Raw genomic sequence first — 25,286 nt, 5'->3', positions numbered from 1 at the left:
TTTTCTTTTTCTTTTTTTTACAGACAAGGAAACTGAGGTCCTGAAGAGACTCCCAAGTTCATAACCTTATGCTTATCTTTGACTCTTTCCTGTCACTTATCTCTCATATCCAAACAGTCTGGTTGATTCTGCCTTAATGACCTTTCTCATATATCTCTGTTCCTCTCTATTCCCATTACCACCACTTCACTATAGCCCCTTATACCACCCACTTAGACCACTGCAATAACTGTCTTCCTGGTCCTCCCATCTCTACTATTTTCCAGCTCCTTTAAAAACCAGAGTAATTAAAAAAATATTTTTAGATCTGGTCATGTCATTCCTTCACTTAATCACCTTCCATGGCTCCCTAAAATTGCCCACTAGGTAAATTTCAAAAAAGCCTTTGCCTCCCTTTCAAGGTCCTCCACAATCTGATGCTACCCTAGCTTTCCAGGATTTTCTCATATTATTCCTCTCCAAATGCTCCAGCCAAACCACACAGTCTCTGCTTCTTGAACTCAGCCTGGGCTCTCTTGCTGCTATGATTTTGTTGATGCTGTTCTCTATGTCTGAAATGCCTTCCTTTCTCCTCATATTTTGAATTATCAACTAGCCTTTAAGAAAAAAGTCAAATTCCAACTCTTCCTGAAGCCTTCCCTGAGCTCCTTGGTTGATAATGACCTTAGCAAAGCCACCTCAGGTAGCATTTTGTTTTAGAAATTTCTAATGTGCTTTTCATATAATATTGTATATTATAGTTATTTTTGTTGGTGTCTCCGCCTCATGTGAGCCTGTTAGCTCCGTAAAGGCAGGGGCTATGTCTTGCTTAAACTTTGTATTCCCACGAATATCCATAATGGTGGCTGTTTACTAAATGTTGTTTTGGTAATGGTGAAGTAACTTCCCCAAAGTTAAGTAAGGTCAGATCTGAGACTAGGACTCTGGTCTCTTGGCTAAAGGCTCACTATCCCTTTTTATCACATTATGCACTGGGAGATTAGACCATTGGAAAAGTAGGATTGAGGTCTGGGAGGGAAGAATCATGTTTAAAAAAATGAAAAAGGGACAGTAGTTTGTTTCATCTTTATATCCTCAATATTTAATAGACATTTGTTGAATATTTTAATTCTATTCTTTGAATTCTCCTGAATTACTTTAAGTTCTATGTTCCTGGGGATTGAAGAGAGCTGAATCTGTCCCCTTATTTTCAGAATACCCATTATCTAAACCATTCACAGCAAATGCATATCTATGTTACTCTTAAAAGATCCTACCTACACTCTCTTTTAGTAAACTGTTCTCGACTGTCAGGTAAGCAGGACTAATTAGTCAGGGTGTTAAGGTATGAAACTCCTTCTTTAGTGATGGCTAATCTGGCATCTTGTCTCAGAGTTCCATGAAGAACTGAGCAGGAATCTTCTTGTTATCCTATTGAGGTGACTGGAATGAGTCCACCGTCAGGAACCGTACTGAGAAGGCTTGGGAGGGATAACTAATATGTTGGAATGCTTGAGTCAGGATCCAAAGAAGATCTTAACACTCTAGAACAATAGGTTAAGCCTAATAAAATGAATTTCAATTGGGGCAATAGTTGGACTCAAGAAACCAGCTTCAAGAAGACAGAACAAGGTTTGGGCCTAGATACAGCTCCTGTGGAAATGATGTAGGGATTTTAGTGGACAGCATACTGAAAATGAATCCTCTATGTGATCTGGAAGCCGACAAAGCTAATGCTCTCCTGGGTCGTGTTAGGGGAGGATTCACATCCAGAATAAGGGTAGTGATAGTCATTGCATTCTGCCCTGGTTAGCTCAAATCTGGACTCTTCTGGGTGTGTTTTAGAAAGGGTATTGACGAGTTAGAAACATCCAGAGGGCAGTGTTCAGGACGGTGAGGGGAATTAGTAGCTACTCCCATCCCTAGCTTAATTGGCAATGTTTGCTATCAAGAAGGAAAGATTTGAGGGAGGGGCTTGAAAACGGGCTTGAACATTGGAGGATTGTCATATGGGAAGAGGGTCCTCTTAGTCTAAGAAGGTAGAGGTAGGAGCAAGAGGTGGAAGCAACAGACAGGCAAATTTAGGATTAGTTAAGGAAAAAGCTTCCTAGAAATCAGAGATATCCAAAAGTGCTATACCTACCTCCAGAAGTACTGGGTTCTTTCTACAACAAATTTTTGACCAGGATCTCTATGACTAGTTGAAGAATCTGAAAAGATAGAAGCACAATGAAAAGATAGAAGCTGAACTTGGACTGAAGAATACCTGAGTTCAAATCCTGTGCAACTTAACTTAACCTCTGTCTGCCTCGGTTTTCTCAAGTATGAAATGGGGCTAATAATAACACCTACCTCATAGAGTTGTTGTGAATAATATTTGTAAAGCTCTTGGCACAGTGACTGACACGTAGTAGGTACTTAATAAATACTTCTGTTTTCCTTCCCCTTCCTCTTCCCCTTCTCCTTCTACTTCCTCTTTCCCTTTTTCTTCCCCTCTCCCTTTCTTTTTTCCTTCCCCTTCCTCTTTCCTTTCCTTTTCCTTTCACCTTCCCTTTCCCCCCTTCTCTTTCTCCTTCCCATCCCCTTCCCTTTCCCTTCGCTTCTCTATTATCAGATTAGATGGCTTCTGAGGGTCTTCCAAACCCTGAGATTCTGATATCTTCATTCTAGTTAATTCACTGTCACAACCAAAGGTTCTGTGACAAGTTGCCCAATCCTATTCAGCTATAAGGGTCAGGTGCTGTCAGTCAAGCACACCCTCAGCTGTCATTAGAGGTTAGCTCAGTAGAACTGGCAAGCTCTCTCTGGCTCTCAGAAAGCTGGCAGTCTCTCTTCCCTTTTGTGAGTAGAAATGTTTTTCTCCATAGACAAGGAGTTTGGTGTAGATTTACTTAAACAAGTTATAGCTTACTCTCCAATCTAAGAATTTCCCATCCTGCAGTGGCTACATTTGCTTTGAGTTTATTTACATAGACATGATTTTAAATAGTTCTTTAGTCATATAAAAATAACACCTGTGTGGCACAGTGTTTAGAATGCCAGGCTTAGAGTCAGGAAGACTCGTCTTCCTGAGTTCAAATCTGGCCTCAGACACTTACTAGCCGTGTGACCCTGGGCTAGTCATTTAACACTGTTTGCCTCAATTTCCTCATCTGTAAAATGAACTGGAGAAGGAAATGGCAAACCACTCGAGTATCTTTGCCAAGACAATCTCAAATGGGGTCACGAAGAGTTGGACACAACTGAAATGATTGAACAGCAATAAAAACAAATGCAAAATGTAGATCAAATGAAATGATATAAGTTAAGTGTTCTGAACCTTAAGACATGTTTCTTTGGTTTGATAAACTATATAAATGTTAGCTAATAGTATTGCACTTCTGCCATCTCTCACACTAGCCGATGTGAGGGAAGGGAATTTCTATTGAGGAATAAGCAGTCTAGGTAGACAGAAGACATTCCCTCAAGTCCCTCCCTCATGTTCAGCTTGGTCCCTCTTTTTAAAGTATCCCCACACCCATGCCTTTGGCTTTTCCCATCATTTTCCATTTCAGAAGGTTTTTTTTTTTGTAGGTAGGGCCACACAGGCCAGCTCCCTGCATAGATGAGTCTCTTCAGAACTTTAATACCTGGATTGTAATAGAAAAGGTGGCCCCACATCATTTTTACCAGTTCTGGTCACTGAGCTTAGCAGGGACAGAGAGTAGTGGAAGGGAGTAGGGTGAAGATGATTTAGCCTTGTTCTGTTTGGCCCTGAGGGTAGAATCTGAAGCTGTTGAGTGGAGGTTGCAAAGAGGCACACTTCTGCTCAAAGTTGGGAGAAATTTCCTAAAAGTTAGAGGCTGCTTCAAGAAGTTGTGGGTGCCCTTTCCTCAGATGGCGTCTTTCAGAGGCTGGAGAGCCCCTTGTTGGGTGTGTTGGAGTGAGGATTCCTTTTTTGTATGGGTTAAACTTCACGGCTGCTGAAGTCCCTTCCAAAACTCAGATTCTGTGATTCTGCAACTCTTTGATTTTGTGAAATAAAGTTGAAAAAGACAAGTTGAGGCTACATTACAGAATGCCTGAAAAGTCTGGCTGAGCCATTACAGAGTCCTACGTTGACATTTAAGGCTTCAGCCAGCCACTAGGGGAAGTTTGGGATGTCTGCAGTCTTTTTTTCGTTCTCCTAAGATCGTTTGATGTTAATGCTGATGTTCAGTCATTCCAGTCATGTCCCACTCTCTGGGACCCCATTTTGTAGTTTTCTTGGCAAAGATATTGGAGTATTTTGCCAGTTCCTTCTCCAGCTCATTTTACAGATGAGGAAACTGGGGCAAACAGGGTTAAGTGACTTACTCAAAGTTACACAGCCAGTAAGTGTCTGAGGCTGGATTTGAACTCATGAACCCGAGTCTTCCTGATTCCAAGCCCAGTGCTCCATCCAGTGTACCACTTAGCTGTCCTGCTCCTAAGATCCTTTGACATAGAAGTAACCTAATCTCCCCGTTTGTAAGGAGCCCTTTGCTGAGGCCATACCTTTTGTGTTCCTTTGGTAAGGCCCCTTTCTTGGAGGGTGTCACTTCCAATGGCTTCCCACTGAGCTGGTTTGGGAGACTTACTGAACATAAGAGAGGTGATCAGGCCTCCTTGGCTGTTTTTTGCATTAAACTATATAAATATTTTTCCATGATACCTTTTAGAGTAATGCCATTTCTTGGCCACCCAGGCAAGGATACATTCTGTGACCCATGTAAAAATAGTTGTTCTTAAGGTCTCCCCAGGAGAAAACATCTCTTTTCTAAGCTGAAATATATTCAGGATAATCAATGCAACCAATCCTAATTCACATTAATATAAACAGGGGAATTTCTGTAAGGAAATGGAGAACTCCTTCCTTTTTCTGGCAAGAAAGAGATGATCAGCCTGGTCATAGAGTGGATTGCTTGAAATCAGGAAGACCTGAGTTCCAATCCTACTTCAGAAATATACCTACTGTGTGATTTGGGCAAGTCACTTAACCACTCTCAGCCTCAGTTTCTTCATCTGTAAAATGAGGATAATAATGACATCTTACACCAGATTATGAGAAGTGAATGAGATAATATATGCAAACCTGAAAGTGCTATATAAATATGAGTTATGATAATGTTGATGATGACAGTAATGGTAATATTGATGTTGTGATTGGCTTGATGAATGTCCCTTGAGACTTCAGTGTTGATGGAGGGGTGGCTCTTTCACCGCATATGTTGAGACCTGTAATCCTTTCCAGTCAAAAAGAATATATATATGTATACACACACACACACACATAAATCCATTTCCTTATTCTCATGGAAATCCCCCACTTGAATATTTCATTTATGACTAGATTTTCCTTTTGCCTGAGTTTAATTTTTTTTCAAGAACACAAGAAAAGCACGCTCTGGGATGTAGGAGTGAACATCTTTTTAAAACTCTAGAATCATAAATCTGAAGTCTGAAGAAAGCTGCATTCAGAGGATTTTCCATATTATGTGTGTGCTGATGGAAGGTGAGAATCCTAGACCAGCTGGTAGGTGCTGCTGACAGAGCAACAGCTGCAGGGGGGACACCTGTAAGAACCCAATGGAGTGCCACACAGCCCTGAGACAGCTCGCTCTTTTGATTCCGTGTGTGTGTGTGTGTGTGTGTGTGTGTGTGTGGTATGTGTGTACATGTGCATGTATGTGTGTGTAAAATTGCCCTTGTAGGAAGTGAGAAATGTATCAGGCATGGAAGACTTTGGTGAAGGAGGATGAATACCTGGGGTCTCAGCAGAGATCCTTCTTGGCAATAGAATTGGGTGGATAGGAGAGGAGAGATGAAGATAGAGTTGGAGAAATAGATGACTAAGTGTGTCTTCTCCCAAAGTGTCTTATTTTTTTATTAATGTATGATGGACTAGTTGTCTTGTTTGAATTTGTGATGGAATGAGTTCAAGTTGGAAAAAGAAAAAGAGCTAATGTAAAACAAAGGAGGTAGGGCTCAAAAGTGGGAAAGTGGAGTTGTGTCAATCACTCAGCAAGTGTTTATTAAGCATTTACTACATGCCAGAGAAATATGAAGAATGGTGGAAACAAGGTACCTGAACTCAAGGAGCTCACATCATATTGGGAGGTTGTTACTGAGATGTTCCAGTCATGTCCAACTCTTTGTGACCCCATTTGGGGTCTTCTAGGCAATTTTTTCTCCAGCTCATTTTATAGATGAGGAAACTGAGGATAAATACTAAATACTTAAGAAGAGAAAGACACTAGTATTAAGAGGGATTAGGAAAGGTTTCCTGTAGAAGATGGGATTTTGGGTTAAGAGACTTACCCAGGGTCATACAACTAGTAAGTATCTGATTTGAACTCACGAATATGAATCTTTGTGATTCCAGGCCCTGCACTCTATCCACTGTACCACCTAACTGTTCCATTACTGAGTGTACTGCCCACGTGATTCCCAAAACAGTCTTGATGGAGACATGGGAAGAGAATAGTGTAGCCTAAGAAGATCTGCACATGGCAGAGAGAGGCTGAGGGTGGCATATTTAAAGAGGACCTGAGCTTGTACTTGGGGAGAGAGCATAGAGAAATTGTGCTCTGCTCATGACTGCCTATGCCTCTTTGCTCTGGAGCTGCCTAGCCAGAATTGTGAGATCTAGGAAGCTTCCCTGTCATGATGAGGGGAAACCCTTCATGACTATCTGATATTAAAGAGACCAAGCCACAATTAAATGTATGTCCCTAATAGCCAAGGGCAGAGAGCTAGAGATCAGTAAACTGAAGGCAGATGTACTCAACCAGGCATGAAGTCAGTGCCAAATGCTGTCCTGCTAGTACAGTCTGGGACAGCTTTGGGACAGGACAGAAGAACAGGTCCTGTGAGTTCCTGAAGGCACAGCCCATGGGCAGGTGAGTACCTTGAACATTCAGGATTTGTGTTCTACTTGCTGCTGGGGAGGAGGTGGGTGTGGACATTTGATGAGCGGAGAAGACTAGCCCTGGCTAAATTGATTACAAACTGCTTTGATTTATTGCCACCTTTCTGGCTAAAGCTTGTATGTTGTGTCTTTGTGTCTTGCAAGTGACTTCAAGTAAAACACAGTAAGTACAGGATAGGAGTTTTCCTAGGCAGGTTTTGGGATCCAAGTCATGAGATTTGATTGGATGACAAACCCCCAATCCCTAGATCTTTTATTCTTAACCTAAGGTCCATAGATTTTAGGGGGTCTGTGAACTTTTATAGGAAAAAAAGTGCACCCCTCTTTTCACTGACTTCTAAGTAAGATTTAGCATTTCAGTCAACATTTGTCAATCACCTATTATGTCCAGGAACTGTGCTAAGTGCTAGGAATACCAAAAGAGGCAAAAATCTCTGCCCTCAAAGAGTTTACAATCTAATGGATTACAGTCATGTTTCTTTTAGTTATTTAAAAACATTATTCTGAGAAGGGATACATAGGCTTCACCACATGGCCAGAGACATGAGAAAGGGTAAGTCACCTGCACTAGACCAACATAAGAATGTCAGTGAAGTGAGGCCAAGGGCATTCACTAGAGCTTTTCATTCAGTCCCTGGCTCCTCAGCTCCAAAGTGATTCCTGCAGGAACCTAGGATATTATCCTGATCTCTCACAAAGTTGGCATGGACTGTGAAAGCAAGATGGCATTCATTGTTGACCTAGCTCCCACGTAGTTGCATCTTTGGCTTTCTGATCTCTATCTCTCCTTCACAAGGAGCTATCATAATGATAACTAATAAATATAGCCAGCATTTTTATAGCCCTTAAGGTTTGCAAAGCATTTTACAAATATCTCATTTGATCTTCATAACCATCCTGAGAAGTAGGTACTATTATTATCCCCATTTTATAGTTGGGGAAACTGAGGTGGACAGGGGCTAAGTGACTCTCCTAGGGTTGTAGAGCTAATGTCTGAGGCTAGATTTGAACTTAGGTCTTACTGACTGAAGATACAGAGCACTATCCTCTGTGATGTCTAGCTGCCTCAGGTACAAACTTTTAATTTTACTGGTCTACTCTTCCTGTTCCTTACTTTACCTTCCATCCAGGCTTTCAGGTGTGTGCATTTAATTGGACTTCTGTCTCTTTAAGCCAGGGCAGGTGTGGTGGGGGAGGCGTGATCCCAACTAAGAGATGTAAGTCGCTTGCCAGTCAGACTGTGGATGATCAGACGCTTTGTTAAGTGCTAGGCATGCCAAAAAAGAGGCAATAGGCAGTCCCTGCCCTCAAGGAGCTCTCAATCAGATAGGGAAGACAACCATCAAACAGATATGAGCTATATGCAGGATAAATAGTAAACACTTAAGAAGAGGAAGACACTAGAATTAAGAGGGATTAGGAAAGGCTTCCTGTAGAAGATGGGATTTTGGGAAGCCAGGAGGCAGGAATGAGGAGGAAGAACATTCCAGGTATGGGGACAGCCAGAGAAAATTTCCATGGTGGAAAGAAGGAGGGTCTTATTAGCAGAGCAACCAGGAGGCCGTATCATTGGATCAAAGAATACATGGCAGGCGGTAAAGTCTGAGAAGGCTGGAAAGGTAGGAAGCAGCTAGGTTGTGAAGGGCTTTGAACAGAACATTTTGTATTTGATCCTGGAGGTGGAACCACTAGAATTTATTGTGCTGGGGGGAGGGGTGATATGATGGGACCTGCACTTTAGGAAAATTGCTTTGCTGAATAGGTAAAGGATTTGAGTGGGGAGAGACTTGAGACAGGGAGATATGTTGCAGGCTATTGCAGTAATAGAGCCTGAGGTCGTAAGAGTGGTAGCAGGATCAGAAGAGAGAAAGGACATATTTGAGGGATGTTGCAAAGATGAAATGGGCAGACTTTGGCAACAGCTTGGCTATGGGGATGAGAGACAATGAGGAGTGGAGGATGATGCCTAGTTTGAGATCATGAGGGATGGGAGAATGATGTCATTGCCCTCAACAGTAATAGGAAAGTTAGGAAGGAGGAGAGGGCTTAGGAGCAAAGATAATAATTTCAGTTTTGGACGGGTTGAGTGTAAAATGTCTACTGGACATCCAGTTTGACATGTCTGAAAGGAAGTTGGGGATGAGAGATTGGAGGTCAGCAAAGAGATGAGAGCAGGAAAGGTAGATTTAAGAATCACAAGTATAGCAATGCTAATTAAATTCATGAGAACTGATGAAATTCCCAAGGGAAGTATTATAGAGGGAGAAGAGAAGAAAGCCCAGGAAGCACACTCTGGGATACCTGCAGTTAGAGGGTGTGATCTGGATGAAGATCTGGCAAAAAAGACTGAGAAGGAGTGGTCAGATAGATAGGAGGAGAACCAGGAGAGAAGGGTGACCTGAAAATGTAGAGAGAAGAGAATATCCCCAAGATAAGGGATATCAGAAGCATCAAAAGTGGCAGAGAGCTAGAAGAGATTACATTTGGCAACAAAGAGATCATAGGTAACCTTGGAGAGAATGGTTTTCATGGAATGATAAGGTCAGAAGCTGGATTACAGGAAATTAAGAAGAGAGTGAGAGAAGAAAAACAGTGCATCTATTATAGATGGTTTTTTCAAGGAACTTAGTCATAAAGGGCGGAAGAGATACAGGATGATAGCAGGGATAAAAGGAACAAGTGATAGTTTTTTTTTTCAGGATGGATGAGATACAGGCATGTTCATAGGCAATAGGGAAGGGATTAATAGAGAAGGAGAGATTGAAAATAAATGATAAATCAAGGATTACAGAGTAGATAATCTTTTAAAGGAGATGAGGTAGAATGATATTAGCCTTGACATCGTCATGTAAGTCAGGTGAAAGAGGAGAGGGCAGAAGAGCAGAAGGCATATGAGTGACATGAGATGGAGAAGAGGAAAGAAGGAGCTCATAGCTAATGGCTTTAATTATTTCTGTAAAATATAAAGCAAGTTTCTCAAATGAGGGTGTGTCTGAGAGCCATGGGAGGCTTAAGGAGGGATGAAAACGTTTGGAGGAGCTGCTGTGGAGATTGGGATAGTGAATTGATAGGGAGGTATAATAGGATTGCCTAGTATCAGTGAGGGCCCAATTGAGGTTGTGCAATAGGACTTTGTAGTGGACCCAGTCAAAACAGTCACATGATTTTCTCCACCTTTGTTTAGGTGCATGTGTGTAGGAGTGAAGGCTTCAAATAGTGAAAATGAACCTAGATTTATCCCAGTTCTTCAAAAACTGTCACTGGCAGAGGGTCAGGTTTGCAGCCTCTCTTCACATGTCCAAACTCAGTCCCTCTTTAAACTCCTGCCCTTACCTTTCTTTACCACCCAGGGCCACAGTCGAGCTTACCCCCTTGCCCTCTCTGGGCAGGACATAGTACCACACAAATGCAGAATATTTTATTGTCCTGAAATTCAGCAGGAGCCAGATAGAGAGCCAGCCTTGGAGCCAAGAAGTCCTGAGTTTAAGTTCCACCTCAATTCATACTGATGTGACCTGGGGCAAGTCACTTAACCCCCAAAAGTGCTAGGGGATTTCTAAGACTACAGGCAATTCTAAGATTATAGAGTACAGAGAAATTGCCAAACTGCAATGGTAGAAGGAGTTTTCTCATCCAGGAGTTTTTTGTACCAATAAAGTTATGGGTCCAATCCCTGGCCCTAGGACTCTGCTGCATCAGATGGGTCCATAGGAGTTGCCTGCAGAAATGGATTCAGATTAAAAACTTCTCCCCTGGAACTGCTCCAAGAGTTGCTGAGTAATGCTACAATGGGAGGAAATTAAAGACCTTTAGATATTCATTCATTGGCAATAGTGTATGTAGGTGACCTATCACTTACCATTTGGCAAGGATGTAATGACTTATTCCCATTTCTAGACCAACTTTAAAAGCTTAGGACAAGGGCATGGAGGTGGATGCAGACAGCTCACAGGGACAGACCAAAAGTGACAACCCCTGAATGCAAAAATACACTGTGGGTGAATCCAGCTGCTTAACCACAACAGTATTGTATAGTTCATGTTAAAAGAGGCCTAGTCTGTCAATCTGAACATGAGCCTGGGTCAGCTCCTGGGAAGGGGTTGAAGGGCCTTTCTGAGCATCAAGAAAATGAGAGAGGAATTGGGATATAGCCTTCAGAGGGAGGGAAGGCAGAACCTCCAGCCAGCTGCCCACTTAGAATGCCAGCTGGGAGTCCAGTGATAACAGGGAGAAATAGAAAGGCTCCTAAGCTTGTCTGTAGGAGAGCAATTCCCACCCTGTGGGCTTCTAATCTTGTGTAATGAATTTATCTGGCTTTGAAAGAATTGAGGGAAGGCACATGCTTTCCTATCACTCCATCCTATCTCCTACAGGGCAGCCCTCAAGAAAAGGGAGAGATCATTTTGGATAAATCTTCCTCCCGCGTGATTATTGCTTTATTGAGATTACTTATGTTCCCTGAATGAGGCCTGACACGCTGGCCTCTGCCTCTCATGGAGCCAGTGAGAAATCGACAGTTTGCTAGTCCTTGGGTTAACATACCATTAATTAAAACTTCACACTGAGAGGTCCTTTCCCTTTGTTATACTCCTGGGGGTCTGTGCTACTTATAGTATCATGCTGTTTTCAAACAGGACCACATCCACATGCCAAGCTTGAAACTGAATGTCCAGGCCCAAGTCTAGACTTAATTGCTATGTCCAATGACAGAAGGAGGAAATTGGTGAGCAGAGTTGACAAGTGTAGCAAAATGGAAGAGTTGTAGAAAAGTCATTTCCTATGAGATGATTGTAAGAACCATGCAAACTTCCTTTGCTAATTGAAGGTTCTGGAAGTCAATAATAATGATAATGAAAACAATAACAACTCCCATTTATCTGGTGCTTTAAGGCTTGCAAAGCCAAGTGTTTGAAATGAAGTTGATATTAGCAAACTGATTTAGAACCAGAAGGGACCTGGGAGGTTATGTAGTCCAGTCTTTTCATTATATAAATGTGGAATATGAGACCAACAGAAGTTAAATATCTTGTCCAAGAATCACACTATTGGTTGCTTAGGTCTATTGATACAGAGTAACCACAAATCTAAAACTGTACCCAACCAGGTACCATAACCAGAGTCTCAGTCAAAGCGATTATTTGTCATAATGTAGATAAAAAAAATAAAAGTGGTTTGCTGCTTTTTTAAAAATCAGTTGCATTTGTGTCTTGCAACCATAATTAATACTGAATTTCATCCCACAAGCTGTTCCTTTCTTAAAAAGAAACATTCCTGGAGATCCTGGATATTTTAAAATTATAACAATCGCTCATTTTATAACTAAATATCTCGTAATATGTTCATTGCTATTTTCACCCTTCAGAGAGCTAGGCCCAATGGCAAACTGCTTTTACTATGTGGGAAAAAGAACTCTGACCTGGAGTCAAAGGACTTGGGGTCAGATCCACGTTCTGTACTATCCTACTTGTGAGATGCTGGATAAGTCACACCATCATTCTGAGGCTCCATTTTCTCATCTGTAGAATGAACAGGTTGGACAACATGATCCCAATGGTCCTTTATGACTCTTAAATCCCTAGATCTGCTCCCAAACAAGCAACTTACAGATATTAACTATGTATCATTCTGTTCAAACTGGAGGCCTTTCAACAATGTCACATGCTGGTTTCTACAAATTTTCCTGCAAATAAAAAGACCAACCTGCCTTTAACTCTTGGTTTCTAATGACTCGATGACTTTCTCTATGTAACTTAACCTTCCTGGGCCTCAGTTTCCCCATGTGGAAAATGGGGGAATTGGATTGGATAATCTCTAAGATCTCTTCCGATTTTATTTTCTATGGTTCCTTTAGTCTTAGATCACCAAGATGAGCAGATAACTCAATTATTCAAGCATTTGACTACTGAGAGTCCAATATACATTAGGAACTTTCTGTGGAATTTCCTATTCTATGTATTTCATAGTCCAGATGCTGTGGAAGTAAGTTTATTAGTAGAGAGCTGATAATAAGAATTCAAATGCCTAATTACCTCTGACCTCTGGTAAGCCAGAGAATGAAGCAGTAGAAGGTATTTTTGTACTACATTTCTGACATGTAGAACTTGGTTTGGGTTGTTCTTAGCATCAAAGGAGATAATGTATGCAGAATCTCCATGCAAATATGAGTTATTATTTATTGAAAAGCAGGAGAACAAGTTTCCCCTTAGTCAGGATTTGTTTATTCTATTTAACTCAAATAATTCTCCAAGTTTGGACAAGGCTGATTTACCCATTTGTTGTTTTTTTTTTTATAGTTTTCCTGTAGTTGTTCCTATCTTCACATACAATAATAATAATAATAGAAAGAATGATAATAATAATGATGATGGCTGACATTGAAGATTTACAGAGTGCCTTGCAAATATTATCTGATTTGATTCTAATGACTACCTTGGGAGGCCGGTGCTATTATTATCACTATTTTACAGATGAAGAAACTGAAGCAAATAGAAGTTAAGTGACTTGCCTAGGGCCACAAAACTGGTGTCTGAGGCAGGATTTGAACTCCAGGTCTTCCTGACTCCAAAACCAGCATGCCATCTAGTTGCAAATTTCTGAGCATGGGCTATAAAATAGAAAACCTGGATGATTAACTGAATTTTTCACTTTATATCTCCCCAATTTGGCATTATATAGACACAATTTCTTTATTTAGGTGCCTTGGGTAGAAGAGACTAAATTTTTCCTGCTTTTCCCTGCTCCTTCACATCTTTAATTCAAAATATTGCTGTTATATTGATCAGTGAACCAATAGGTATTTGCTGAAGGCCTACATGTGCTTAGTACGTGCAAAAGGATGCTGGGGGAATTTCTTCTTTTTTTTTTCCTTTTCCTTTTTCTTTTTCCTTTTCTTTCTTTCTTTCTTTCTTTCTTTCTTTCTTTCTTTCTTTCTTTCTTTCTTTCTTTCTTTCTTCTTTCTTCCTTTCTTTCTTTCTTTCTTCTTCTTTCTTTCTTTCTTTCTTTCTTTCTTTCTTTCTTTCTTTCTTTCTTTCTTTCTTTCTTTCTTTCTTTCTTTCTTCCTTCCTTCCTTCCTTTCTTTCTGGCTAGGCAATCAGGGTTAAGTGACTTGCTCAGGGTCACACAGCTAGTAGGTTTCATGTGTTGTGTGTTTGAGACTGGATCTGAACTCGCATCCTCCTGATTCCAAGGCCAGAGCTCTATCCACTGCGCAACCCAGCTGCTCTAGAATTTTTTAAATGGCAGAAAATCTGCTCTATGTGACTTGAGAACAGGGGTTGGCAAAATACAGAGGACAAATCTGGCCTGCTGACTTTTTTGCAGGCCCAGTAAGCTAAGAACGATCTTTACATTTGTATAACCCAATGCCTGTTTTTGTATGGCTTCTGGGGCTTCTGGGTTGTTTGGGGAAAGTAGCCGATAATGCTCACATGAGAGACTTGTTTTGTCATTCTATTTCCAATGTCTAATAGAGTATCAGGTATTCAGTAAGTGCTTAGTAAGTGCTTGGTGATTGATCAATGAGGGTTAAAGGAGGAGAAAAAATTTCTGTTTGTTGATGATGATGATGATGCAATTTTGGCATAAAAGGAACCTTAGACTCCTGGTCTGTTGCTCTTTTTTTATAAGTATGAGGACTGAGGTCGGTCAACGAGGTGAGGTCAAGCATGTGGAGATTAGTAGAGCCAAGATAATAATGAAAATGATAATGATAACAATAATATCCAGCATTGTCCATGAGTTACCCAGAACCCAGATCTCCTACCTATAGAACTTCTGGTGTTGCTCTGCTCCCTTACGTCATCTATATGTGCTTTCACATAGTCTAAGGAAATGGTCACTCAGCAGTTTAAGAAATCTCATTTTTCATTGACCTAAAAAAAATAAATAAAAGAAGGAATTTTGAAATGCTTCCTTTCCCTCTCTAATCATTCTTTGAAAGCCATTTTCCTTTTACCCAGTTTACATCCAAATTTGAGTCATGTTGACAGTTAACTCAAGAGTCTTTTATCTGTGCTTAATGTCACCAGCCATATCCTGCCATCGATCCACATGAAAAAACTCTCCGTTGACTCAGCGGGGAGTCCCTCTGTAAAAATCAATGGCCGGACATGGCTTATGCAAGTAGTGGTTACTGTAAGCTGTCTGAGTTAGGGGGCCACTACAAACATTAGGATAACCCTTTAGAATTTGTACCAAAAAAATCCTTGGATTTCTGTTCATCTAAAGGTAGAAAAAGAAAGGAAGGAAGGAAATGGTACATGTTTGTAGAAAATAATCTGTCATGTTCCCACAGCTGAATTGGCAGACTTGTATTGTCTTCCGAAAGTCTTAGTAACATTTAAAAAGAAAAAAAAGCTAAGGGGTGGGGAGAGGGGATAAAAAGAGTTAAACCATATACACATAAAATCTTCCCCCCAAAAGTCAGGTTGATCTTCTCTGAATCCAAAACACACGCAAATGACTTCCCAGAATAATAAAACCCAGTCCATTTAAATAGGATGGGATGCTCCCCACCCTCATTAACTCAGTAGCCCCTGGCTCAAATTTATATTCTCTTGTCACAGAGACTTAACCAGCATATCAAAGACGAGAGCAAGAATGAAAGGATTCTGAGCTCATACTTGTATTATCAATATTAAAAGCTTTATAATTTTCTTCCACATAGCACTGTTTTCCCAAGGTGATTTTTTTAAATAACAGAAAATGAGACCTTATCAAATTCCTAGGGGGTTGAGGCATTTGTTAAATTAAAGAATCATAACATTTCAGAGCTCAAACGGACCAGGATTGTTTAATCCAAGCCTCTCATTTTATAGATGAGGAAACAGATGAGCTCCATTTCATGAGCTTCTCATTTTGGTATTCTTATTGTGGTAGAAAGTCTCTATGTTCCAACCATGCTGGACCATTTAGCATTTCTCATTCTTATCCTGCTCTCTCCTACCTTTACACATATGGTCTCTTATGTCTAAAACAGACACCTCCACCCCCACCTGTTGAATCCTTTTCTTTCTTTAAGGCCCGTTTCAGACGTTGTGCTCACTGTTCTGTATGCATATATCTTATCCCTCTTTAAATTGTAAGCTTATTGAGAGAAATAATTCTTTTCAACAAACAGTTATTAAGCACTGACTATATTCAAGTTTGTGTGGAGGAGCGACTTGGACAAATCACTCAATTTCTAAGTGCTCTAGGCAAGTCTCTCAGACTTTAAATCATCGTGAATGAGCTGGTTTTCATTGGTTGAAAGAGTTTCCTGAGCTCAATGAAATCACTGATCCAATTTCTACTGGAGTGACACAGTGTGCTCCCCACTCACCCACTATTTTGTCACAATCTTCATTACTTAATTCACCTCTTAAGTATGTTAACTTAAATGAACACATTTATTAAATACCTATTATGTGCTGTGGACTATAGGAATGCAAAGAAAAAGAAACCGTGGCCATGCTCCCATTTGTTCCTGAATCATTTCTATCATGTCCAACTCTTTGTGACCCCATTTGGGGGTTTTCTTGGCAGAGACATTGGAGTGGTTTTGCCATGTCCTTCTCCAGCTCATTTTGCAGATGAGGAAACTGAGGCAAACAGGATGAAGTGACTTGTCCAAGGTCACACAGCTAGGAAGTGTCTGAGGCCAGGCTTGAACTCAGGAAGATGAGTCTTCTTGACTCTAGGCTCAGCGCTCTATGCTCTATGGCACCACCAAGGCACTCGTGCTCTCAAAGACCTAACGATTACTTTGAGGAGACTTTGTCAGGAGTCTGTTTTACACTTCAGTGAAAGAGAAGATTATTCATCAGTTACTAAAAATCTCTTATGTCTATCAGCAAAACACCCTTCCTATGACCCTCCTGAAGAGGCTTGGGGAATACAGTCTAGGGCAGGAGTGGGGAGCCTGTGGCCTCAAGGCCATATGTGGCCCTCTAGGTGCTCAAGGGCAGCCCTTTGACTGAATCCAAACTTCACTGAACAAAACCCCTTAATAAAAGGATTTGATCTGTAAAAAGGCTGCACCCAAGGACCTAGAAGGCCACATGTGGCCATCCCGGTCTAGGGCAGAAAGCAAGTGAATGGCCTTATTGTCTATGGCTTTGCCTTTGCTGCCCCCCATTTAACCCTGAGCCCCTTTAGAGAAGGGACATTTTTGCCTTTTTTTGTTTCCCAGTGCTCAGACGGTCAACAAGCATTTATTAAGTATGTGCTGTCTTGATTGACCAGACTTTCAAAGATGGGAGTATGCTGGAGCTATTCATGACAGAAAGAAGTAGCAATCCTAAGAGCTGGATATTTAGTCCAAACATTTATCATGAAACAATTAGCAAGTCAGACCCTGTAGCCAAACCTCTCTAAATGGAATTATAATGTACTGGCATTTTCTTAATGTTGATGACAGTGGACATGAGTCTTTTAAAGAAGTGCCAAAAATTAATGACGATAGAAGAATTTTCAAGTGCTTCATGGGGCAGAATCTTGAGTATTACACCAATCTATTGATTAGGATCCTAGAGTGTAGTTTAAAGAATGTTATGCATATGACCTGTTTTCTTATTAAAAAGCAATATTAAATATTTCACATTTACCTCGACTTTTCACGTACATTCGCCACATGATAACGCCCTGAGGTAGGAAGGTAATATATGGTATTATTCCCAATTCACAGATGAGAAACTGAGACTCAGAAAAATCAAGAGACTTGCCCAAGGTGACATAGCCAGAAATGTACTAGGGTTCAAACCCAGGCCTCTTGTCACTGAATGTAGTGCTGTTTCTCTTTCACCATAGCTGACTTTATCTGAGCCATTCTCTAGGGTAACTAAATGATGCACTTATAGATGATATTTATTCAGCTACAATACAGCCAGACTGGATAAGAACATTTGGTTAATCCCACCTTCTGTGACCCACTTAAAATAACAGAAGCATATTATAAAGAGATACAAACTCTGTCCTGCTACTTGTGTGGCATGGAGCTGGCTCCTTTCCCCATCCATCTCTATCCCTATAGCACAAATATATATATTTTTTAAACCCTGGCCCAGTTTGACCACAATACTGTGGCTTCAATTTTGGTTTTCAAAGAGGCATATTTGGAATTGTACAGGTTTTGGAATTTTTGAAAAAACAATGCAATTGGGAACTATTCAATTCAACAAACATTCATTAAGTACTAATCGTGTGAAAAGCACTCTATTAACCACTGGCACACACAGACAAAAATGGAGCAGTTATTGCCTTCAAGAAAATTCCATTCTACTGGGCAGGATATAACATGTTTGCAGATAAGGGAATAGTAGAAAGTTAAGAGCGAAGGAGGCAAGGGAGAGATTAGACAAAGTACTATGGGGACATTTCAGGCAAGAAAGATCAATAACAGCCGGCAAGACCAGGAACAGCTTCATGGAAGAGATGGCAAGTGATCTGAGTGAGGGGTCATACAATTTATTCCCCCTGCACCCAAATTCAGTTGATTTAGTCAGTACAGGAAAAACTGTACAAGTGTGGCCATTCCTTTATGAGTTGTGAACAAATCCTTAAATGAAACTGGAGCAAACAACATGATTGGTTGAATAAACAAATTATTCATGGCTCTGGGGTCCTTAAGTAGCTAAGCCCTGGAGATTAGGAGGTTTTCCAGGCTTGAAATCTCTTTGTGGAGGAGACAACCCCCTCCCTCATACTCATTGGAGATAGGGAAAGAATTTCTCTCTTACCTAACCACATCCCTACATTAGCCATGGCATTTAGCATCAGCGGTTTAAGAATTCATCCGTTCTAAAAAGAGTCTGAGGAATGTTTGAGGGAGTAGAAGCAGCAACTTTATATATATGTATATATGTGTGTGTGTGTGTGTGTGTGTGTGTGTGTGTGTGGATACAAAAAGGCAGTCATTCGAGGGAAGAAGCAGTGTTAAGAAATGGGAAATGACAAGAGACCTGGTTTATGAACTCATGAGAAATGTAGCTCTGGAATTTGGGGATTAAGCTATGGAAAGAAGCAATCTCTAGGAACCTAGCTAAACAACCCACCTAGCAGAGATGTTGTAGTCAAGGGAAGTTGTAATGAGGACTCCTGAGCTCTGAAGTAGCAGGAGTTGGGAGCTGCCTTCATTATACCTGTATCCTGCATGTGAGCCTCACTACCTTTGTACTCTAAGTTTGTACCAACTCTCCCCATGGATTGTTCTATGTATTTATGGGAGAATGTACCTCCAAGATTATGAAGGGAATGTTTTATAGCTACTGTTCTTATTATGCCTTTGCTAAAAGCTAATGACATATACTGGCTGACTGTTAAGGGGAAGCACACCAGTGGGGGCTCATGAGCTATAGTGTTAGGACTACACACTTATGGGATTACCCCTTGAACCTGAGGTCACAGTGACATTCTGGGCACCCAAACTATGAATGTGAGTGAATTGGGGGATATTCCAGAGAGGATGTTACAGAAGGATTATGAAAAGCAGATTTGATAGGGAGTGCATTTTGGGCATGGGGGATGTCTTATGTGAATGAATATGTGTAGGACAGAGATAGTATATCAAATCTGGGTATAGAGTTTAGTTGCAATTTAGGATATATGAAAAGATGCATATGAAGTAAAGCTAGAAAACTAAGTTGTAAGTAGATTATGGAGGGCCTAAAAAGCTAGGAAAAGAAATTTGTATTTTATTCTAATTAAATAGGTATCACTGATGATTTTTGAATAGCTGGATAATATGCTTATTTGTTGTTGCTGAGTCATTTCAGCCATGTCCAAATCTCCTTGACCCCATTTGGAGTTGTCTTGTCAAAGATACTAGAGTGGTTTGCTATTTCCTTCTCCAGCTCATTTTACAGACAAGGAAACAGGCATACAGGCTTAAGTGACTTGCCCATGGTCACACAGCTTATAAATATTTGAGGCTGGATTTGAACTCAGGTCTTCCTTGATTCCAGGGCTAGCACTCTATCCACTAGCCAATGGTATCTATTCAAATACAAGCAAACTGTTCAGCATCACAGTAATACAAGTCTATGCTCCAACCACTTATGCTGAAGAGGCTATGTTCTATGAAGTTCTATGAAGAACTACAACATCTTCTAGAAATAACACTAAAAAAAGACGTCACATTTATCGTAAGGGATTGGAATGTTAAAGTAGGAAATGAAAAGATAACTGGTATAATAGGGAAGTTTAGCTTTTGAGTACAAAATGAAGCAGGGCAGAGACTAGTAGAGTTTTGTCAAGATAACTTGCTGGTAGTAACAAACACTCTTTTTCAACAGCCCAAAGGGCAGCTCTACACATGGACATCACCAGATAGTCAATAGTGAAACCAGATTGATTATATACTTTGTAGCCAAAGATGAAGCAGCTCTATACAGTCAGTCAAAACAAGAGCTGGAGCTGACTGTGGCTCTGATCATGAGCTTATTATTGCAAACTTCAGACTAAATAACATCCCTTATAAACACGAAGTAGAAGTGATGAATAGATTTAAGGGATTAGCTCTGGTAAATAGAGTGCCTGAAGAGCTATGGACAGAGGTTTACAATATTGTATAGGAGGCAGCAACCACAACAACAAAAACAAAAAAAAAGACATTCCAAAGGAAAAAGAAGTACAAGAAAGGAAAATGGCCATCTGGCGAGGCTTTACAAACAGTTAAGGAAAGAAGGAAAGGGAAAGGGAAAGGAGAAAGGGAAAGCTATACCCAATTGAATGCAGATTTCCAGAGAATAGCAAGGAGAGATAATAAGGTTTACCTAAATAAGCAATGCAAAGAAATAGAAGAAAACAATAGAAAGGGAAAGACAAGAGATCTCTTCAAAAAAATTAGAGATATCTCGGAAACACTTCATGCAAAAATGAGCATGATAAAAAGACAAAAATGGTAAGGACTTAACAGAAGGAGAAGAAATTAAGAAGAGGTGGCAAGAATAGACAAAAAAAAACTATACAAGAAAGATCTTAACATCACTGATAGCCATGATGGTCTGGCTACTGATCTAGAGCCAGACACCCTGAAGAATGAAGTTAATTGGGCCATTGCTAACCATAAAGCTAATTGAGGTGATGGAATTCGAGCTGAACTATTTAAAATACTAAAAGATAATATTCTTAAAGTGTTGCACTCAATATGCCAGCAAATTTGGAAAACCGAACAGCAGCCTCTGCATTGGAAAAAATATATTTATGTACCAATCCTAAAGATGGAAAATGCCAAGGAATGTTCAAATTACCAACCAATTGTGCTCATTTCACATACCAGCAAGGTTATGCTTCAGATTCTGCAAACTAGGCTTCAGCAATAGGTGAACCAAGACTTATTAGAAGAACAGGTTGGTTTTCAAAGAGGCAGAGGAACTAGAAACCAAACTGCTAACATGTTCTTGATTGTGGAGAAAGCGAGAGAGTACCAGAAAAACATTTACTTCAGCTCCATTGACTACACTAAAGCCTTTGACAGTGTGGATCACAGCAAAATGTGGCAAGTTGTGCGAAACATATATCCATATCAGCCATGTTGCAAAAAAAGTGAGAAAATGAAAGTGAAAAAAAGTATACAATAAGCATTTACCAAGTGCCTGTGTACTAAGTAATGTACTAAGTGTGAGGATACAAAGAAAGTCTCTGCTCCCAAGGTTTGCTCAACTCTGCCTCACTTAAATCTAACTCATGCATGAGTCAAGGTATCATCCCATAACGTCATTGGTCCTCTTCAAAAATGGAGGACAAACAATAATGACATCTAAATTCAGGGTATCATCATCTCTTGTCTAAATTATTTTAATAGCCTTGTAATTGGTCTCCTTGCTTCCTGCACTTTCTTCTCTCCAATCTATCCCTTTCATAACTTCCCACAATTATATTATTCTCAACTAGCCACTGTTGTTCTTTTTCAGCTATTCAGTCATGTCCAACTCTTCATGACCCCATAGACCACAGTATACCAGGCCCTTCTATCCTTCACTCTCTCAAAGTCTCTCCAAGTTCATGTTTGTTGTTTCCATGACACTATCTATCCATCTTGTCCTCTGTCATCCCCTTCTTTTTTTGTCTTCAATCTTTCCCAACCTCAGGGTCTTCTCCAATGAGTCCCACCTTCTCATTATGTGGCCAAAGTATTTAAGCTTCAGCTTCAGTATTTGACCACCTCAAGACCTTCACTGTAGAAAGGAGGAAACAACACGCAAACAACTATTCATAGGCAAGATATATAATGGTAATCAACAGGGGTAACACACTAATGTTAAGGATGATCAGCAAAAGTTCCTTGTAGGAGGTAGGATTTTAGCTGGGACTTGAAGGAAGCTGGGAAGTCTAGGAGATAGATTCGAGAAGAGAAAGAATCTCAGGCCTGGGGGACAGCCAGTAAAAATGCATAGTTAACAGCTGGAATAGTTGTATACATCACAGAATGTATGGAAACAAGCATACACATAAACATCACAGAGTATATGGAGGCAAACAAGTTGTAAGAGGAATGGATAGGTAGGAAGGGGCCAGGTTAGGAAGGGCTTTAAAGGCCAAACAGAGAATTTTATCTTTGATCCTGGAGGTCATGGGAAACCTCTGGAGTTGATCAAATGGAGTGTATGTGACATGGATTGATCTTTGTTTTAGGATCTTTGTATCAGTTTAATAGCTGAGTGGACAATGGACTGGAGTGGGGAGAGATTTGCAGGAAGACCAATGAGCAGGTTATTGCAATAGTCTAGGCTTCAGGTGGTAAAGACCTAGACCAAGGTTGTAGTAGTGTCAGAAGAGAGAAGAGTATATATGAGAGGTATTGCAAAGGTAAAGTCAACAGGATTTGACAGCATGATGGATGCAAAGGTTAGAGAGAATGAGGAGTCTAGGATGACCCTTGGGTTGTGATGATGACTAACTGGTAGAATGATGGTACCCTGGACAGTCACAGGGAAGTTCAGAAGAGGAGAGGGGCTGGGGAAAAGATGAGTTCAGTTTTCAACATTTGTGTTGAATTTCAGATGTCTGTGGACAACCAGTTTGAGGTACCAATAGGAAACTAAAGACACAAGTCTAAAGTTAGGAGAAAGCTTAGAGATGACGTCTCAGATGAGTAGATCTGAGAATCATCAACATTAAGATATTAATTTAATCCATGGGAGTTGATGAGGTCACCAAATAAAATAGTATAGAGGGAGAACAGAAGGGGGCTCAGGACAGAACTGAGGGATCCCCACACTTAGCAGGCATGACCTGCATGAAGTTCCAGCAAAGGAGATTGAGGGAGTGATTATATAGGTAGGAGGAGAGCTAGGTTAATGTCACAGAAACCTAGAGGGAAGATATTATCAAGAGGAAGGTGAGGGAACCTGTCAAAAGTTGCAGAGGGGTCAACAAGGGTGCTAGAGCACTGCTATAGGCAGTTAGGTAGTGCAGTGGATGGTGGATAATGGGCAAGTCACTTCACCCTGTTTGCCTCAATTTCCTCATCTGTAAAATGAGCTGGAGAAGGAAATGGCAAGCCACCCCAGTATCTCTGCCAAGAAAACCCCAAATGGGGTAGCAAAGAGTTGGATGTGACTGAAATGACAGAATAACAAAGAATAAGAATATGAATGAATGCTACTAATAAAGAAAGCTTATCTGAGCAGGCCAAAAATGTGACAAAATGCACAATGCAAGCTTTAGGAGAGCCTAGGCATTGATAAGATGAGAAGTCAGAGAAGCAGTTTCTCCTCTCTCTCCTTCTACCCTAATTACACAGCTCTTGGCAGGGATCATCGCCTGCAGTCTAGACTCATTCTTACCAACGTGATTGTGTATAAAGGTAGCTGAAACCAACAGAGCAAACCATCTCTAGGAACTCCTCTCCACCTGGTAGGCCTGGCCTTGGAACTTGCTGGTCATAATGATTGCTAACAGCTGGCTAGCGGAGGCCTGAATCGGGGTAGGGAGCAGGCAGAGGCATTCCACTGACTTGGGGCCAAGAGAAGGGGATGAGGGCATGTCTTAGCAAAAGTTATTTCATATATCTAGGTGCTTCCGTCTTCCATAACATTTTATGTGGTGTGGCCTAGAGAGCTTGACTCTAGTGTTAGCCTTCGAGTGGGATGGAAATGATTGCATATTTTATATGTTTTTGTGTTTTGAGCACTGATCTCTAAAATGTCATTTAGAAAGGTGCTCGATAAAATGATTAAGTAATGCTGTAAAACATAGCTCAAGTGATCCAGACAGTAAAATATACCAAAATTAGATCTAAAGGTCAAAAGGTCAGCAATTTCAAAGTATATTTATTCAATGATTGCCCAAATTAATTAATCCTGACTGGCAAGCCAGAACTGCATTCAGACAGATACACAGAAGGTACCAGCTGGTTCAGAAGCCTAAGGAACAGTGGGGGTCTTGTGTATTGATGGGATCCCAGGAAAAGTGGATCTCAAATAATAAAACCTTTCCATTTAAAAAGAAGCTTACCATTTTGCTGGAAATAGCAAACTGGCCATTTTTTATCCAACTTACAAATTTTTGAATTATTTTTAAGGATATGCTTAGGAAAACAGGAGGTTACTTTATGGTATGGGAAAATTGTGGGTTGTGACATTTATGAACCTTGACTGTATTTGCAGAAAGGAAATAAAACAAAGTATATTCTGTTCAGAATAGTGATAGAAGCACTATAGGAATATAAGCAAAGATGACTAATAGAGAAAGTTTATATGAGCAGGTCAAAAATATTACAAAGTGAATAAAAGCGAGCTTTGGGGCTTGCTTTGATTTTCAATTGAAAAGAACACATCCCATCAGATACAATTTCTGATAAACAATTGGTTTAGGGACTGGCCAACAAAAGGCACTAATGTAAGCCTTTTGAACATAGCTCATCTCCTATGAAATCAAACCACAACCCAGCGGCAGAACTGAATTCATAAAAGACTTGCGGCTACAGCTCCATTCATTAAGTAATTTGCTATAACTCAACTAGCGGATCCATCTTCTGATTGTTATTCCCCTGAATGCTAATAAAGGGACTGATAATGGAACAACCTATGTATTATGAGAGAGCCTCACCTCCAGGCCTCATCCCAGGACACCATGAACTTCTTACAAATAATGAAAGAGAGCTCCATTGGAGAGCCTTTAGGGGCAGAAGTGAGTCTTGGTTTCCTAGAAACAATTCATGAGGAAGTACAATCTCTGTCAATTCTATGACAATCGGTTGAAAAATCTCTACTCTCCTTTTCAGATTGAGTTACAACGATGTTCCTGATTCTGGTCTTTGCTGTAATAGCATGGCTATTATTTCAACTTGCAGCCAATGAGGTCAGAGCCGTTCCAGAGCCACTGATTGGTGTTTCCATTAGCCTAATGGTACAATTGAAATAATTATTATTTTGGCTTTTATAATGAAAATTGGCTAATT

At 40.4% G+C, this 25,286-nt stretch overlaps 1 long non-coding RNA gene across 2 annotated transcripts in view; it reads left to right on the top strand.

The window, feature by feature from the left end:
• Positions 1–25,286, top strand: part of LOC144456760 (uncharacterized) — a 171,006-nt gene that overhangs the window by 33,346 nt on the left and 112,374 nt on the right. The gene's annotated exons all lie outside the window — the stretch shown is intronic.

Source organism: Phascolarctos cinereus, unplaced genomic scaffold (assembly GCF_003287225.1).
Source record: "Phascolarctos cinereus isolate Bilbo 61053 unplaced genomic scaffold, phaCin_HiC Scaffold_1;HRSCAF=81, whole genome shotgun sequence".
Lineage (NCBI taxonomy): Eukaryota > Metazoa > Chordata > Mammalia > Diprotodontia > Phascolarctidae > Phascolarctos > Phascolarctos cinereus.
This window is presented reverse-complemented; position numbering and strand designations above follow the sequence as displayed.